This window comes from Pimephales promelas, chromosome 6, assembly GCF_988280905.1.
Source record: "Pimephales promelas chromosome 6, fPimPro1.hap1.1, whole genome shotgun sequence".
Taxonomy (NCBI): Eukaryota; Metazoa; Chordata; class Actinopteri; order Cypriniformes; family Leuciscidae; genus Pimephales; species Pimephales promelas.
In genome coordinates this window covers 10197868-10218564 of record NC_142774.1, presented here as the reverse complement: position 1 = coordinate 10218564, position 20697 = coordinate 10197868, and the positions used below count along the sequence as shown (strand labels likewise).

Here is a 20697-nt window from a genome sequence, read left to right as displayed (position 1 = left end):
AAATAAAACAATGTTTAAAAAACTTCAAAACAAATGAGCCGCAAACATATACATGTATAATTCTTTGCTGTTGACATACTTCTAATTTATATACGAAAAGGAGTAGGAAGAAGTAAAACTTATATACTCCTACAGTACTCCTTAAATTCTTAGTCTTACATTTACAATTTTATATTATTATTATCATGTTGTTCTATACATCCATACACCTATACAGACATATATATACATGCAACCACACATACATATATGCACACATACATTTGTCTAACCTCAATTATGTACTTATTCAAGCAGCAAAAAAAATAAAAAATAAAAATGTTATTTTTTTTCTATACTTATATATATATATATATATATATATATATTCTATTGTACTTATAAACACTCCAAATATACAACAAAATGCATTCAAGGACTAAAAAAGTGGATTTTACATGATATGTCCCCTTTAAAGTGAAATTAAAGAACTAAATAAGTCTTATTGAATCCGCGTTTGTCCATATTTCATGTGTGGGACTTCTGAAACTCCCTTCAATTAAACTTTGTTTTGGCCTGATTTTGATTGAAATGGTGTCACACCAGTACTTTCTTGGATTTCGCTTAAAGTATATCAGACTCTTGGTGCTGAAATCCCCAATTCTGCCACAGCTGTGCAACTTCCAGAACTCATTGATGTTCAGGTTTTTATTAGGGATGTGCAAAGCCCAATATTTTCAAAACCGACTTCCCGGTGGGTTGTCTGAATGACTAATCAACTAGTTGGCGGAGCATTAAAGTGGATGAAGTTTGAGACAGAAGTTCTCCGAGAGGGTTTTAGCTTGCTGCTGACAGTCAGATAACTGTTAGGCTATTAACAGCTGAAGCACAGGACCTCTGTCAGAACGCTAAATCCGTCTGAAGTCGGGACTGCACTGCAGTGAAACTGGTGTCAAACCAAGAATGTTCTCCCAATAACTTTGTTACATGTTGAGGAGGAGGAGGTGGACAAGAGGGCGTAGCTGCGTTTGACAGGAAGCAACTTAAACCCACTGCACTATTTCACATTACATTTTTCTTTCCACCTTCTAACCATCAGGAATATCGCCAGTCATTTCGTTTTGTGTTGTTTCCTTCCTCCACAAACAGTTTTTATCATCATGCCACAGGGGCAGAGGAGAGTTAGAGGGGAATGAAAAAGATGGAGCGAGAGAGTGAGGAGGATAAAATGACAAGTAGAGGACAAGAGGAAATGCAGCAGAGGAAACAAATAAAGAGAGAGGGAGAATAGCGGATGCAATAGGAGGGGGTGGGGGGGGGAGGTAGAGAGAATAATGAAAGCACACAGAGCAGATAAAGGGTGACGGTCACAATACAGCGGATACAAGTCTCTAGAACATGTCAGTGGCTGACGGTGAGACGGCCACAAGGACAAAAGGCTATGCAACACTCAAATATACAGATTTTGCTTGCTTTTTACCTCAATTTGAAATATGTTGAAAATGCATATTTTTAACTAAGCCCGATGTTTCCTTTATTTATTCAAAAGAAAGTGAGTTGAGGGAAGTATTCTTCAGACTGTGTTTGTGATTATGGGTGATTGATTTATTAAACGGGTCATACAATGCCCTTTTCATAAGATGTAAAATAAGTCTGATGGCCCAAGAGTGTGTATGTGAAGTTTCAGCTCAAAATACCACACAGATATTTATATATATATATATATATGAAGAGTTCAGATGCAAACGCCTCTAAGTGCCATTTGAAATTTTCTTCTAAAATGATCATTTTTATCAAGCTTATATATTTAAGTTCAGTAATTTCACTTAAATGGCAATGAAGATTACCTATTAATTGTCATTTAAGTGAAATTACTGAACTTAAATATACAAGCTTGATAAAAATGGTCATTTTAGAAGAAAATTTCAAATGGCATTTAGAGGCTTTTGCATCTGAACTCTTCATATATATATCATGTTAAAATTGCCGAGGGTGAGCAAAAATACACTGTTTTTGTGTGTGTCCCTTTAAATGCAAATGAGCAGCTGCTCCCGGCACAGAGGGCGGAGTTTTAAGTGTTTGTGTGTTAGCATCATCGATTACCTCACACAGACACACACTGAACATTTCAAAATCCATTAAGCCTTTTGCGTTCAAACCGGAGTCGGACAAACATGGAGAGACTCAAGAAGAAGTGACAACATGTAGAATGCAACAGGACATTTCTGATTGGTTAGTTAACTCCACATCAGCTACATAATTTCATCAAGTATATTCAAGTCATTGATTAGCATCCTGTCATGATAATCTATAAACCGCAACCAGGGGTGGTGTTTATGTAAATTTGTGAAGAAGCTCATTGTAGTCCCTACCAGCCATTTGTTGTAGTCCTTAAAAAAGTGATTTCTGTAAAAGAAAATACATCTCTTTGCTTTGAACTTTGAGCGTCGTAATTTTCCACATCGCATGACCACATACTACTAACATTTGCACACTCTGTAATCACATGGTAGCAACTTCACAGTTTTTCTGAGTGTTTGTTTCTCCAAACTGTTACCCAACATCTTACAAACGATAGACCCATAGAATACCCATAAATCTCTATTTGGCTGATCTCTACTGAAGAGATTACTCATTAATGGTACGGGTGGCTTGCTTTTGCTGAGAGCAGCTCTCTTAATAGTCCTGACCACAGAGAAACAACTGGCATACATGCAATACAAGTTATTACCGACACAGATGCCAAAAAAACTGCATTGCCTTTTTACTGCTGAATGTGTGTTTACATGTAAGAGGTAAGCTGGGCATTCAAGGAAAATAAAGTCTATTCTTGTTCTGTTGCTCACTAGAACTAGCAATCAGATTCCTAGCCTGTGCTTGAATGTGTCACCAGAGAGACAGACCAGGCACGACACAGTCCACCATAACAACAAATGTGCATTCCTTATCAGCCCACATTCTAGCAAACCCTCGCGAAATTCCAACTGGAACGGCAACATTTCAAAACTATATCACCATGAGGTCATTGTTAGAAATGTAATTTGTTTTAGTATTCAGAAGCTACCAGACTGATACACTATCTCTAAATTTTAGAACGGAGTCATTCTGTTTTAATTAGTAAACTGAACTGAACTGAATTGAACAAATAAATGGCTCTTACGAACCAGTTCTTTAATGAATCTGACTCAATTAACTGTAAATTATCCTTACTTTCAGATAATGTCTATTTTGAATGTTGTGTATATTTAAGGTCTTTGAAACTTAAATCATCATTTTGCAGTGTGTATATAAAGATGTATATTTGCTTTGTAATAAATAAAATAAAATTCAAATGTATGCTATTTACCTTAAATTGTATGAATAATAAATACTTGGGAAATAGGGCATACTGAATCCTCTAAATGTGATAAAGGCCGAAGTCAGCTGGATAAACATGTAGCAGGCCAGTCAGACTAACAAGGCAACAGACCAAACTAACGCACAGATTTCCTTTCAAAAGTGGATTGTGAGCAAACTGTCCATTTGGTTCACTAATCCTCATTCAGACAGAGAATGAGCTCTGGGCTCTGTTTTATTTCAGGCCGAGCAGACGCACAGATGCTCCCAGTGCCTGAGGTAACCACCGCTATTATCAACAGAGTACTGTCTTCAGATGCGATGCTGGAGGGAATAATGACTGGTACCATTCGACCGGTCTTGTTTGCTCTGCTGCAAGACAGTCGTTATCCTGATCTAGAAATGATTCCTTTGCGATCATTTCAGTTTGGAAAAAAGTGTGTACTGCACAGCACTGGACAGAAATGCCTCTTTCCTGATTTCAAAGGGAAGCTTAACTGGTACAGTAGGTCAGCTTGGTCTATCTGGTGAAGCTGATTGAGCAAGGAAAGTGGTGCTGGTTAGGTAAAGAAGCATGTTAGGGACAATCTAAAATTCAACATTGCAAGCTAGGTCAACAGTCTTTGAACTTTGATTTACCCGACAATTTATTATATATATATATTTTTTTTTTTTTACAATAATACATACTGTTTAAAAGTTTGGGGTCAGTACAATTTTTTTTAACATAATTGAATAATTTTATTTGGAAAGAATACATTAAAATGGTCAAAAGCGACAGTAAAGTATTAAATAAAATTAAAATATTATAATTTTAAATAAATGCAGTTCTTTTGAACTTTCTATTTAGCCAAGAATTCTGAATTTAGTTTATCAGTTTCCACAAAAAATAGCAGGATGCATAACCTTAATAATAAGTATGAGTCGCAAATCAGCATATCAAAATGATTCAAACAAACCTTAAAGAGCCCAACTAAAAGAAACATCGATCACCATAATGGTGACTTAAAATGATGGTTTTCTCCTTCTGCTTGTTAACATCAGGTGTCTTTAATATTGACAATATAAAATAAAGAGTTCTTTATTCATCTTTGACGTCTATCTGATATTCAGATATTTTTGATTATTTTTTGTGTACATTTTACTCATTTTAAATGGTAAACTTTTAAGGAATTAATTAATTAATTATTTATTACTCAGTTCTAATTTCTTAAATTTAATTAATAATATGGCTTGTAATCTGTTGTCACAATTTTATTGATTAGATATATAGCACATATATAGTGCAATGCATAAAAAAAACAATAGAGGCATCCATTAAATAAAGTTAATAATACATAATGAAATCAGGCACTTTCCTGACAGACAGCTCCAATAATTATAATGGGAGCAATCTGACGAAGTCATAATGGCCTTTGGATATCTCACCTATCTGCTTTGACTGTCAGCTATTCTCTTGCTGCCTTGCAAGCTCTGATGTTTACTTTATGGTATGCAAATTAAGTTATCTTCTGCTTTACATAATAACCAATTATCAGGATCATGGAATGAAATGAAAAGCTCTCATTATGGGACTACGGCAATGAAGATCAGCCAGTTCAGGCCTGATGTTTTAACAAGCTTTTAGAGTCACAATGGACAGTCCCACCACTTCACACATACAAACACCCAAATTCCATTATACAATTTTTGATTGCAAATTCATGCATAAAAGCACTCGTTCTGCAGTCATCTCTCTTTCACAGCACCTTGCTGTTTACCCAGATTAAATCAAAGCTCAAATCGAGGTTAATACCTAGATAAACACATGCAGTCATGTAAAACAAGGTCAGGACAAGCAGCTCAAAATAATGTTTCCATTTTTTCTAAATATTACTACTATAACACATAATGAAAATCCTTAAAAAAAGGGTCCCTTCTCAGTCATTCAAGACCGTTTCACTGATCACAGTGACCATTAGCTTCACATCTCTGATCTCAGCAGTTTAAGTGTAACCTCAGCCAAGATAGCATTAAGCCCAAAGTATATGGCTACTTTAGTTTTGGTGCGAACGCTTAAAGGCACACTTTGCAAGAATTGTACCTTAATGTCCAAAAAACTCAAACTTGTGCCACCCAAATGAGCATTCAACTATTCAAAATATGTTAGCATGAGTGCTAACTGCTAAGTGTTTCTAAACCATGTTAAATTTGACACAAATAAATATGGCTACACTCATATTATGTTGATGAGAACATTTACGTCACACGCACTGTATGCCTACCCTTGCGTACACATAAAAAAAAAAATAAGTAGCCTATAGACCATTTTGCAAGATGTAAACAACACTGGTCCAGATACACTTCCTGTTTTAGTTTGTAACTGTTTTCTTTATTTCACATGTAAAGAAAACGTGTGTTTAACTTTCTGATTCAGTTTTATATGTTCTGTTGGTTGTATTTTATCCCAGCTTTTATCTAGTGTTAAAAAAACTGAAACAGGAAGTGCTTCTGGACCAGTGTTGTTTACATCTTGCAAAATGGTCTATATTTGGGTTTTCCACTCAGTTCTTACTACTATGGACATGTCAAAAAGGGATCAATTACTTCATAAATCACACATCATACCAAACACAAGGGAAAACTACTTAAACGTCCAAAAACCTCAAATTTGTGTCACCCAAATGAGCTCCAAGGCTTCAACATGTTAGCATGAACACTAACTGCTAAGTAGCTCCAAACAATTAAAACTAGCCTACACCTTAAACATATACTTTCAAATGAGCTATGAAATATGTGCTTGCAAATAACCTTAAAAAAGAACAGAACCCCAACAAATGGAAATTGTCATTATTTACTCTCATGGTGTCCCATTCCAGTAGGCTACGTTGTGTGCTGCACATAGACTTTAGGTAAACTATTCCTTTAAGACTCGTTATTAAAGATCTGGAAAAGCATATTCCATTTTAGATCTTTGTTATTAGCTTGTGCTCAAAATAGTGTCTATTTTGTAGTGTCTTGAAGAGGCAGAGAGATAACAAACAGGTTCGAGCTAAATGGATGAAGGAATTTCTCGCTTTTTTGCTCTCCGGTGACAAATGACGTGCACACGAATTTCAACTTTTATAGAGTTTTATTGCAAAACAATCTGACAAAAGCAGCAAGAGTCAAATTACTCTCAGCAGCAATAGCCTTCGGAGCTGAATAACATTTCCGCCAAATATTAGAGAGAAAGGTAAATGAGCACTGACAGCTAATTTCAGTATCCGTGAGGAAAACTGTTCAAGGATTAGTTCACACAAAAATGACAAATCTTTAATTTACTCATCCTCATTTTGTTCCAAACCTGTTTGGCTTTCTTTCGTCAGTGGAACACGAAAGAATGAATTTTGCTCTTTTCCATGCAATAATTCATTTTTTATTATTATATTATTGTGATATTATAATTTTTATTATTGGGCCTGGAGCTTTCAACTTCAAAATGGTCTCAAAGGCACCATCAAAGAAGTCTGCATTGAACACTGCACCATATTTCTTGCCTTCTGAACTCACAAGATAACTTTGAGTGAACAAGCTGAAATTTGATTATTCACTAATAATCTCCTCTCAAGTAAAATAACCCATCAGTGAATCAATGAATTGATTCTGAGTCACTGACTCACTGAATCAGTTCAATGAGTCAGTGACTCTGAATCAATTTCATTATTCACTAATACAGTTTTTTTCTGATTTGCTGAAACACATTTCTTGAAACCATCACTGACTTTCTAAAGACCTTAAACAAAAATAAATTTTCCAACCACATTCACAGAACCTCTGACTCCTCTGGCAAAATCAAACAAATGCATCAAATCTAGTGTACCTGTGCACAAAATCAAACAATTCTCTCAGATCATACATGCAGCGAGTCAAAATTATAAACACCAGATCATTCATTATTAGACACTACATCAAAAAAAAAAAAATTCAAAGCATGCAGTAAAAAAAAAAGTATATTGTAATAAAGTAAACAAATTTTGCAATTACTGTATGTAAAAGTAATGTAATAGTAATACGGTGAATAAATTGTATACCGTATCCACAGCAAGTATAGTATTGTACTGAATATTAAATAGTAGACCTATCGAATGTCTGTATATCACTTGCATACTGTGAAAATACAGTGACCCAACTGCAAAAGCCAAAAAGGTTACTGTAAAAAACTCTAATTGAAAAGCATGTTAAAGTTAAGTATTCTCGGAGTTGTGCAACTACAAAATCAAGGTCAATAAGAAAGATTTGATTCTGCATCAGCATCATGTCTGCATGTTGGTCCGGTCGGAGGACTTTCTCCACATCACAGACAATGACAATTTTGAATCGTTGTGTATAAATGATGACAACTGTGTTGCAGTTGTGTGTCTATCACCTACCAGTGTTTAGCATTTTGAAAGGCACAGTGCAAAATGTGTTTTAGTGAGTGAGAATGTGTTTAGAGTGCATGAGATTTGCAAAAAGTGTTTTAAATTGTTTAATGTTTTACGTAAACAGAGATTTATTCGACAAATTGATTTCGACTACTGAGAATTTGGTTCAGAGAATGGGGTTTAGTGTTATTCAGAAAAACTGTAATCTCCTCTCAAGTAAAAGAGACCAGATCAGTGAATCATTGAAATGATTCTGAGTCACTGACTCATTGAAATAATTTAAGAAATTGATTCTGACTCATAAACAAATCATTCTGAGAGGATTTGTAAAGATCCGATTCAAAAGAACACGTCATGAATTAGACTCTCTCGAATGCACCAATAAAAGCTGCATTTTCAGTGAATAACGGCTTTACTATTGCTCTGTTCCTTACACAAAGCTGTTGTATGACAGAAGAACTGACAGATTGTTATATATGAAGAGTTCAGATGCAAAAGCCTCTAAATGCCATTTGAAATTTTCATCTTTAATGATGATTTTTATCAAACTTGTATATTTAAGTTCAGTAATTTCACTTAAATAACAAGTGAAATTACTGAACTTAAATATACAAGTTTGATAAAAATCATCATTAAAGAAGAAAATTTCAAATGGCATTTAGAGGCTTTTGCATCTGAACTCTTCATATATTATATTTGTTATATAACAAATGTTATATATATATATTTGTTATATGTTGGGATGAAAATATTGACGCCATATTCTTGTGCTGTTCAGTGAATCTCTTTAACACACAGGCAAATGAGATCTGTCCTTGGTTTTGATTACAGACATATTGCATGAAAATACCAAAGAGAAAATGGTCTGTTTTGAAGATTAATGTTCAGACATGAAATAAAATTGTTGATTCCATTCACAGTGCTGAATTTCCCGGCAGAATGAGCCTAAAAAGCACACGTCTAAAAATGTGATTTGAGATTAGCTGATATTGTTTATTGTTCACGGCCGGAAATCAATTGTGTTTATGGTCAAAATGACAACTTCCCATCCGAGAGGAACCTTCTGTAATAATTAAACACAGTTTAAAGCGTGCAGTTTTATAGATGTTCTTAAATTACAGGTCACGGTGACTTCTACAATCCTATTGATTTCCCTCAGTAATAGAACTCAAGCCAGACAAGAGAAGGAGCGACCATCTGTCCAATGCTGCGACTGCTGACACCTCAAAAGGAGCTAAATGGGCTCAGCTTGCTTAAAACACCCTGATGTACGAATACTGGTCACTTCACTTGGTGTGTACCTGAGCCCTTCAAATGCTAATGCTGGAGCTAAAACATTCATTGGCCCCCTGACAGATTACAGCTTAGGTAACCAAAGTTAATTAAGAAAGTTAATTCATATTGGAAATCACAAAGATAGAAGGTCAGGGAAGCAAGAAAAGAAGAAAAAAATGAGATCTGGAGGAAGAGGACATATCTAAAAGACAATGGAGGCCAGCTCAGTATAATGTTCTGTGTTCATTCACACACTGTGGAAGTATTTGTGCTGTAGAATTTCCCTCAGGGATGTTGAAAGCATGGGGAGAAAATGTAGAGAAAGTTAGGTAAAGAAAAATGGGGAGAGAAAAGGGAAACTAGGGCTAGCATCATCTTAAGTAGCCAGACTTTTTTTTCCTCACTGCATGGAAGCAATAAGTCGGGAAATCATTGCATCTTATTTTAGAAATGGTGTAGCAGACAAACATGTAAGCAACACTGTTTTTTTGTTTGTTTGTTTGTTTGTTTTTTCATTTTTCAGTGCCGACAATGTTTTCGAAATTCATTAACTAGTGCCTGAACGAATCAATTAGTCCCTAAAAAATCCATTATCCATGTGATCGAAGTTAATACTATAGTTAATACAGTAGGTGATGTGTTTGACGTCATGGGCCAGTTGTTCAAAGCCAGGTAAGCTGATCGGATTTTGGTTATCGGATTGGATCAAATCTTGAAAATGGGTTGTTCAAAAGGGAAAGAAGGAATCTGAAATCAGATTAGATCAGGGAATCCAAACCTAGTTTTTATCCGGATCAAACCTTCAGTTTGTGTTGTTCAAAACTTGTCATTGGGATTTGGATAACTTTGATCCAAAAAAAAAAACAAAACAGGAATATCCTGATCCCAACAGGGGGTAGGATTTCACAGTGGATTTCAGGAAGAAAATGTATTAAAACTTTGGTCAAATAATACATTTGTATAATTTAATGTATATACTTTTATTTATATTTTGCACCTGACTTGTGTAACTGTTGTAACAGTGATAAAGTAGACATATGCTAACAATTAAGCTATTCAGTATAGTAAAGTAAAAATAAACTAAAAAGTATCTTGTCCCCATCTGTGTTTTTTCTCAAAATAAGAAACACTTACAGTGACCCCATGTTGGCTCTTCTACCTGTTCTTTGCATAGCTGGTAGCCCACATTGTGATATGTTGTCCCATTTAGAGCACTGGTAATCCGGATTTGGTAATCTTGAAAACTGTGTATCTGGATCAGGGTGATCCAGTCCAATATTGCTTTGAAAAAACGGCATAAAAGTAAGACGGATAACCTGATCCTGGATAGGAAAAAAATGGGATTTCCAAATCCGGATCATTTTGATCCAGATTAAATGTTTTGAACAACTGGCCCTATGTGATGCAGACAGATCGGAAAGATTTTGACTTCCAGTCGGGGGCAGAATAGAAAAATTAACCACCAAATCCGACACTTTACATTGCATCGTGAGGAAGGACTCATTCAATGAGTCCTCCATATCCTATAGTGGAATGCTGTTCTCATGTTGGGTTATAGGAAGAAGGGAACTGGGGGAAAAAGGATGAATAATTGTAAGAAAAAAGAGGATGAACAGATGCTGTCTCCGAGAGATTCTGCTGACTTATCACAGTCATACATATACAGAAAGAAAATTAGACAAGGTTTACCAGTGCCCTTTAAAGGTCTTCAGGGAGACGCTACAGCAAAACTGGACAGATAAAAACAAAATTAAAAAGGCAGCTTTTTGAATGGTAAAGTGCTTGGAGAAATAACTCTTTTCACATACTGAATTCTGAAGAAGATAAACTAAATCAAAGTGTCAAAAAAGTTCAAATAAAAAGTTCGTAAACACTTTGGTTGTGTTATCTAGTGCTGCTTGCAATCTCTCATAAATTGTGAATTGTTTGTTTTGCTTAAGTTATGTCTTGCAGCATCACTGGTTCAGTTACTTCTGGAGCGCTGCAGGCAGTGTCTCGCACCGTCTCCAAACTCAAAGGCGCCGCTGTTTGCAAACGAGAAGATCAGATCAGTGGCTTTTTGCTCAGCATCTCAGAAAACTACAGACAGTTTTCGCAATCTTCCTCCCAGAAAATGCTAATCACTACTTGCAATGCAGACTTTTAAAAAAGCAACTGTATCTCCACGTAGATGTTGCTCTTTTGCACTGATCCATGCTTTTCTCAAATTCTTTAACCATATGACTCTCGGAAGACTAATCTCAACTGACAAGAACCTGACATTTTCCACTTCAAACTTTTGCAAATATCAAGATGTGGGCATTGGATCACATAGAAAAAACAATAAACTTGGAATGCTGATATATTTGGTTCACTTTTGCAAAAGCTTTGGCTGATAATTTACTCACCCCCATGTAATCCAAGATGTCCATGTCTTTCTTTCTTCAGTCGAAAAGAAATTAAGGTTTTTGATGAAAACATTCCAGGATTTTCTCCATATAATGCACTTTTCCCACAAATCTTTTCCCGAGTCAACTCGTTCATTACGTTCGTTGAATGAACCAAATGACACGAAAAAAGATTCGTTCATTTTGATAAACGAGTTCGAGAGTCACGAACGCTCATCACAGAACAGAGCCAGGCGACCATTTGAGGTTATAAAACTTAAACTTTGTTATTTTTGTTTTTAAATGAGCGATCTTTTCGCTTGATAAGACCCTTATTCATCATCTGGAATCGTTTTAAGCCCTGAAACTGTCTTTTGGACCTTGAACCATTTGGTTCCCACTGAAGTGCATTTAATTGGAGAAAAATCCTGGAATGTTTTCATTGAAAACCTTAATTTCTTTTCGACTGAAGAAAGAATGACATGGACATCTTGGATGACATGGGGGTGAGTAAATTATCAGCAAAAGTTTTTTTTTTTTTTTTTTTTAAAGTGAACTACTCCTTTAAGGATGTCAAATTATGCAAAATGCAATGCTAGATGACAATGCTCAAAATTACTTGTTTAGTGCAACCCAGTGCAACATGTTCCTGGATCAACATCATTGTTGATACAGGAACAACATTCCAATCAACCAATCAGATTTGAAGGACAAGTTTACAGTTAAAATCAAGTTAAAGCTACAGTAACAACAAGGGTTAGGTGCTTCTATCAGTTATTCACCTATTCTGATTTTAAGGATAATTATGGGTAGAGTTAGGCCCCGTCCACACTACTGCGTTTTCGTTTAAAAACGGAGACCTTTTACTACATTTGCACCTCCCGTCCACACTAAAACGGGAAAAACGAAGACCTAAAACGGAGAAGTTTAGAAACGCTGCAGCTGCGTTTTGCGTTTTGAATCTCCGGAGTGCGTTTTAGTGTGGACGAGACAAAACCATACAAAACGGAGAACTTTAGAAACGCAGAGGCTGACGCTCGGCTCTATGATTGGGTGTTATCAGTCATGACGCATCCTTCCCTGATTCGTCATTCACTGTTTACACCGGCACGCGCATGCCCAGTGTTGGTGAATGGTCACGTAATCTGCGTTTTCAGTCGTTTTAATGTGGACGGAGATCGTTTCTAATACGCAGATAAAACGCTGGTGTGGACGGAGATCGTATTCGTTTTAATTCTCCGTTTTTAAACGAAAACGCAGTAGTGTGGACGGGGCCTTAGATTTAGGTTTAGGTTTATGTTGAACTAGGAAGGTGTCTAACTGCAAAATCAGGATGCGAGTCACCTGACGCCAGTTTAATACTTCCTCTTTTATAAATCAATGAGAAATGAATAACGGTGAACTTAATTTTATCCCAGTAGGCATATCAAAATATACTTAGGCACATTAACATTGATGTAAATGGGTGTTTCAAGCCTTACCAAATTACTCACATTAGCCAGATTACAATGCCTAAGCTCATGAGTTCAGCATGTCAGCAAAGAATAAGTGGGAGTATTCATAAAACTTGCATTAGCTCTGTGGCGAACCAATACAATATAAGTTCCTCTTAATTAAATAAAAACATAGCATTATATGACAAAAAAAAGACAAGTCTTGTTTCTATTTTCATCATACTTTATACATCTTTAACTTCACAGCTACTTGTTCCTTCAGTCTTTATTTATGAATAATTGGAAAATCACTTTTACTGGTGGCAATGAAAGTTTGCAAGCTAATTATACCTCTTTTTAAAGGCTTATCTCAGTCTGAAAAGCACTTTATTGGCACATTTATAAGCGGATTCACAAAAAGAAAAGTTAATTTAACTTAACTTAATGAATTATTCTGCAACGGTAAAGAAATGCTGATGATTACATCTAAACATATGTTTATTCTTTTAAATCTGTTTAAAATAAATGAGAGAGAAACATCTGTATTTGGGCACTACTGTTCGAAAGTTTGCCGTTGGTAAGAATTTTAATCATATGAACAATTTATCTTATGCTCACTAAGATCAGTTTTGATTTTAATATATTTTAAAAATATATAATATACTGTAATATACTGAAGTGAAGGCAAAACTGAATTTGCAGCATCATTACTCCAGTCCTCAGTGTCTCATGATCCTTCAGAAACCATTCTAATATGCCGAATGTGTTCACGGATCAGTTGGGATGCTTAAAAAATAATTTTAAACAACAAACCTATTGATTAATTTCAAATACCCTTGTTTGTGTAAAATGATTGAAAAGCCAATAAAACTCTTGGCTTGGTTTTTGTTCAAAATAATCTAATGCACAATTATACTTTTTAGCACCACTGATTTAAATACTGTAGATAAATGGATGGATGTACAGGCATGCATGAAATCGTCTCGTGTGGTTTCACAAGAAGACAAGATCGGTACAGATGTTCACAAACATTAAAATCAATAGTCTTATAATATTTATACTATGATTCTTCCTGTCAGTCAGTGCAGCAGGCATGCCTTCACACAGGAAAGTCTCACCGTCTAGCTGGGTGCTTTATTTCTGCTTGTTTGTCTTGCAAACAGAGCCCCTCATCTCAGCCGGGAGACACCATAGAGACCAGATTCACAGCTCACGCACACAGGGCGTCCCAAAGAGCTGACAGGGTGCAAATCGGCTCTCTCGGTACTCACTATAAAGTGCATTATTTCTGTGCAATGCAGTCCAAAGCATTTGAGAATAATACAGCTAAATAATTATAATGCATTTGTTTTTTGTTTTTTTTCAGGATTCAGGATTTTAAATGGGCCACTGCAAGTGAAACATCATAAATACTGTGCTATACAATTATTTCACATAGTGTCATATTTCATGAAAACAGAGAGCATGTGACCCTTTACAAGCACTCTTTGGCTAACAGGTTGACTTGCAGAGCTGAGAAAAAAACCCCGACACGATTGTGAAAACTGTAATAGTGTTGCACACCTCCCTGTCAATCAAATGCTCGACTTCTAAATGCAGCCTCACTGTTGCCCTTTCACACCCATTTGGTTTCTGCTTACAGCTACTGTTACGGCATGGAAACTTACATCTACACTGCAAGTGAGCAAATAAAGACTGCCCTCATGATCAAGGAAGCCATAAGTAGTCAGCTTTATTGATTAGAATAGGAACATTCAAGTTTGTGGCGTCGACAACAATATAGTGTGTTACAATGCGGCACTGACTGTGAGGAAAATTTGTTTTCTTGTTACTTTGACTGAGGGAAATTTATGTTTACAAGTACTCTTACAAACATAATCAGGTATATCTGTTTCACTGTAGGTTATAGTAGCTAGCTAGCTAGCTAGATAGATAGATAGATAGATAGATAGATAGATAGATAGATAGATAGATAGATAGATTTACAAATCTATACTTCACATCAGTTTCACCACATAGCTTAGATAAGACAGGAATTATTGTATGATAGCAACAATTATGCTAAAAAGAAATTGAACAGGGCTTAAATAAATAATGCCCCTAATATGTGATCAAATGTTCAATGCAAATTCCTCTTTTGGTGTTATATTTTTATAAAATGTACTCATAGGTTTAGATTTTTAAGTTGGCCTAACTGATTCAGGTCAGCAAATTGTGATAACAGCGTGTGAATTATTCAACGACTGAGTGAGTCTACCATTTTAAAGAAATGCCAACTTTTAATATTGCATTTCAATGTCTGTATGGTTTCTTTTAAATGTAAATGTAACTTCCTGTCCTTTATATTAATTATTTACACCACCAGCACATTTACTGTAAGTTAACTAAACAACAATGACCTGAAATAGGCTACTTATATAAAAAAAAAAAACTAAAAACCAAATAAGCCTACTTTAAAAAAATAACTATAAAAGAAAAATAAAGTGATCCATATGATAGTTGTCATGCGACTACCATCTAATACTGTTGTTGGTTAAGCTGTCCAGATGGCAAAACATGAAAATATGCTGTTTGACATGTAAATATTTTTCTCATTACTTTTGAAAATGAATATCATCATTTTTCTTTTTTTTTTTGACAACCTATTGGTGATGCTAAATAAGCAGAGTCTGACACAACTCCATCAAACACCCAGACAACTCGACCCTGCAATAGGAGCAGCCTATTTGACTAAACATAAATTGATGACTAGTTTATGGTGGTGGGAAGGGGCCTCATAAAAGGTAAAAAAAAAAAAAAATCCCCCCGAAAATCGATTCCAGGGCGCAAGTAGCTATCATTCTGTAAATAAATAGAAAGTTAATTTTCCAACACATGGGCTTCATCCAGCTGGAACCGGCAAAATATCTCAATGTCATGAAGCCTAAAGTTGTATGTTTTTACAAAACTGTACTATTTACTTCTTATAAACGTCCGGATCCTAAAAGCCTCTTCAACCAATCATTCAAATGTAAAATAGAGCACAATAGTAATAGCGGACAAAGAATAACGGGACATTAAGACGGGAGGCGCTCCGGCAATGAGGAGAGGTGTCAACAGACCAGTTAGACGAGCCACTGGTTTTATATTATTACAATACACCATGCCCGTCATCACGCGGACAATATTATGCTATTATTCTGTTAAAAGCAAACCATTAATTAACATAAAACGAGCTGGTTAGCCGGTATGCTAGCAGGCTGCAGATGGGAGGAACTGGCCATCACCTCGGTGCTGGAATAACTGTATTTATACAGCGGAGGGATGCATTAGACAATCGCTTGGGGAATTTACCTATGTATCTTTCATCTGACACCTGATTTTTTTTTTGCTTTCCCTTTTGACTTTTGATAATCAGCGCGATAAGCCTAAAACGCACAAGCCTCGCCTTTCTGACACATCTAATAACGGGTTCTTGTTCCAAAGTGGCTTCCATTGATCTTACCTTCAGTGGTGACAGCCCCGGTGCAGGAACAAAACACTTCCGAGAAAAATACGATGGTGTGGTTTATTTCCAGATGGACGTCTTTGCAAACCTGGCCAGTAAGTTGAAACAACACCTAAAAAAATCCGCCGGCTCGCCTCTGAAGTGATGGAAGCAGAATGAATCCACGCGTTGCTGTGGGTATCTAGGAAATGCTCGTCTCTCTGCCGCTCCCTGCCAAATAATGACCCCTCCCACTGAATCCCCAGCCACAGACACGACAGGTGCTGAGTATGCGCGCTCCCTCCTTGCTAAATAGTGAGCCGCGCGGAGGCTCTCCAATGCGCCTGCGCTGTGAACGCGGCGAGAAAGAGCGCAGCCTGGGATAGGCGGGGCGAAGATGGTGCTGCGCATCCTTGTTAGTGATGCTCAGCTGGAGGACGGAACGCTCACACACGTATGCTTAATAGGAGTTCACCACTATTTTATTCACCTTTTTGGGGGGGGAAACAGGCCTATGGAAAGCACATTTTATAAACGCCAATCTCGAATAATGATATGATCAATATGTATTCTTAATTCTTATTGCTTATAAGTACAACAAATCGAGCAAATGTTATTCACTCATACTATACCAGCAAAAACACAAACTCGACTAATCAAAATCACACTTTTCTTAATCGGCTGATTGCCCACAAGTAAAAGCTGATCTCAAAATTGAAGAAAAGTATTTTACTAGTGAGTATAAAAGCAGTATTGCAATTTGATTCAATTACTCAATTATCAAATATTCAATTACTCAATTATCAATTAGTCATTAAAATGTGTTTTCACCGGACAAATTTTTATTTTTATTTTTATGTTTTTACAGTGAATGGTCTAAAGCCTTTTTTTACAGCCTTTCTAGTGTAAAAACAGGCTGTTTAATTTTTTATTTTATTTTTTGCTGATACACACTTCCACCTCTGCCAGAGATTGGCAGTATGCATAATAAATGTGCTGAATAAGTGAGATGTTTACATATTCATAAAGCTGTTGCAAGTATACCAGTATAGCAGAAAGACCTTCTGCCTGTTGGAAAAGACAGGAAGGTTAAATCCATTCTAAATGATCATGATACACTGTATGCACTTTTGGACTATGCTTTGGCAACATTGGAAAAACAATTAAAGAAATTGTTTAAGATCAATAATGAATTGCTTTATTATAAATTGTTCAATTATCTGTTGCAAAATGATTTGTTCATGATTCGGATTGATTCGTATATGGAAACTTGTTTTCGCCACGGCATTAGGTAAACACGGTTTGAAAACGCTGGTGTTTCTGACGTCACAAACTGTAACCAATTACGTCAACGAGTGGATCTCTGAGCTGCTGTGAGTGAGTGGAGGCGGGGCTAATTTGCAAATTCATAGAACCGCGTATGCTGTACTAAATTAGGCGAGGGTGGAGTTACATTCAAACTATTACAAGGCATGAAGAATTTATTTTCTAGGAAAAAAATTTTAAATATGTACATTTTGTGATCAAATGTGAGTTTTAAAGTATATTATTGACTACAAAGGGACTTTAACATATAATTTTCCTCCCATCTCATATTTTTCTCATCACCATGTCTCTTTAGGGGACATTTTCATCACCATGTCCCATCCTTCCATAGATTTGGTTATTGACATCAAACGATTCTTGAGTTAAAATCTCACTTGAGGGGAACTTTATCTTCTTCTTTTTTTTTTCTACAGAATAAAAGTCTGGAGAGGTTTGGATTGATATGAAATTTAATAAATTACTTTTTTTTTTTTTTTTTTTTAGTAGAACTAATTCTTGAATGCATAAAATCAATTGATATTTCAAACCCTTTTCAGCTTTTTTTTTTTTTTTTGGTTCTCAAAGCATTCCAGAGCATCTGACCTAAAACTTAACCAATCCAGATTAAAAATGGACCCTAACGTGTGCACATAATTTTTCAAATAGCAATTAGCAGCATGTCGCATGGAGTTCTGAACACTACATAGCATCTCTTCACAGTAGACAGATGCAAATCAACAATTGCCTTTCAGCTATCCTATTTTGTTTATTAGAATTAATGGAGTAAATTCCTTCTAAATGACTAAGTAACAACTTCACCTCAAATTCTGAAGGTCATGAGTAATGTTCTGCATCAGTTGCATAACATTTCAGAATGATTATGTTTACAGACAGACACATGCTCATCAATACCATAGTGGCTTCCACTTGAGCACTGCACGTCTGCTGAATTCAAAGACAAATCTCACAGCCCTGAGTAAGTAGGCAATTACAAAAAGCTAAGGTTGTGCCTTGCATTTGAAACAGGATTAAACTTGAGTTCCAGTCAAAATAGTTAAGTCAGTTGTGAGTGATTTTAATACACCCTTTGGGATGCAATTAGTCAGTCAAAATTAACCGATGGAGGTCACGATGTTCATTTATAAATAATATAAAGATCTTGCACAATTGCCCTTTGCTTTCTGTCCTACTATGGTAAAATATGTGGTCACACACCACTGTATGACAGCACAGCGGCTCAGCTCAGACTGTCTGAGAGTTTGGATGTCAGTGGGCAGCTTCCAGGGCTTTTTTGCTGGGGATTATGGCTGTCTGAGGGAGAGTCTTAGTCTTGCCCAACCCCTCTCAAACCTCACCATCTGCTGCTTTCCACTCTCTTCATCTGGAACAAATCAGCTATTGAGAAGACAACGGTCAGAGCCAAACCTGATTGTGTTTGTTTGTTCAGTATGTACATTTGCTTATAAGTCGCCCATGATGTAAAGATAAAAAAATATAATTCCATTTAATTTTTCATTTAAATTTGCAGGTTTAAGCTCTTCGCTCAAAATAGAAATTTCTTGTATGGGGGAAAACTATAAGATCCAAGCCATTAAGATTAATTAAAGTCCTCCTGTAGTCCATAATTCTATCCCTTAAAATGTATATTTGATCACCAAAATTAAACATTTAAGCATTTTTTCCCTTTTCGCATGCCTTAAAGGAGAACTCCAGGGCAAAATGAATTGGTCTAATAAAACATCGGTACCTAGTCAATCGTTCTCTGAGACTTCTTTTCATAATAATCGAATGTGAAAAGTTTTATCTCTAAAAACTGTTTAGAGAATTACGCTAGTAATGGGGGCATTTACTAAGTAAAAATAAATCGCTATGCACTGTAAAAAAATGATTTTTTGGTTAAGTAAATACTAGTGAAAAAACCCAGTGTAATTTACTTGAAAAAGTTAGTTCAGGCAAGAATTTAAAAAACTAAGTAAATTCCATATCAGTACTTATTTCAAGCGAGTATAAATTAAAGTGTAATATCAACTCAATAAAATTAAGTAAAAATTACTCAACTTTTCTGATACTAGGGTTCCCATCATGCACTGGACCTTGAATAATTAATGAGGTTAATTTTTTCACTGGTTTCCAGTTGTATTTACACTGTTTTATCATTGATTTTTGTTTTCAGTAAATTGCCATTTTGTGACATTTCGAGTAAATTTTTTGAAAACGACACATTCAAACACAAAAACGATCCATCAAATGTTACTACCATTGTGTATTGTCTACCAAGTATTGAGGTGTTTGCATTCACATAAGGCTTAAAGTCTGACATGATGTATATATAGATTACTTAGATGATCTAAGTAAAGTATAAATGACTAATAAAATTCAAGATAATTGTTTTAGTGAAGTGTAATACAAAGGCAAAGGAAATTGGTATTAATCAACCACATTCCAAGTAAATTTAACTTAAAGATTTCTAATTAAAGCTACTGATAAATATGTTTAGGTTTTTACTTGGCAAATCTTTGTAAATTTACTAGCATTTTCTAAGTGAGATCGTTTAGCAAGGTTTTTTCAAGTAAATCCTACTCCAAATTTTTTACAGTGTAGTTTACACTAACAAGGCTCAAAATGGCCCCACACTAACACAGTAACACAATGAAGGTCCCTGCAAGTGTAGAGATGTTTACTTAGAAAGACAGTTCACTTCGTCACGACTAGTCAAACCACGGACGTCGTGCTGAGTGATCTGAACTGTATGAAGTTCAGCGATCTACTGAGCTGTATGAACGGCGTTCGGGGATCGACTCATCAAGACTATTTTCTAAGATGGCTCCTGTCTGCATACACAAAGTGAACTGTCTTTATAAAGTATCTTCTTATTAAATGGTCTGTACACTTACAAAGTTCTCAATGTTTATTATGTTACTGGGGGGCTATTTTGAGCCTTGGTAGTGGTATAAACTAGCGATTTCTTTTTACTTAGTGAATGGCCCCAGTTCTAGCATTATACGCTAAACAGTTTTTAGAGATAAAACTCTTTACATTCGATTATCATGAAAACAAATCTCAGAGAACGATTGACTAAGTACCGATGCGCCGTAGTTCTCCTTTAAAATAGCTTGAATGTAACTCTGCACCCTTGCCTCATTTAGTACATG

General features: G+C 35.7%; 1 protein-coding gene across 1 annotated transcript in view; it reads right to left on the bottom strand.

The window, feature by feature from the left end:
• The window catches only part of ctnna2 (catenin alpha 2), a 443954-nt gene extending 427457 nt beyond the window's left edge, over positions 1-16497 (bottom strand). Inside the window, exon 1 of the mRNA XM_039689255.2 lies at positions 16259-16497. The gene's annotated coding sequence lies outside the window, so the exon portion shown is untranslated. The remainder of the gene's footprint in view (positions 1-16258) is intronic.
• Between the last annotated feature and the right edge of the window lie 4200 nt (positions 16498-20697).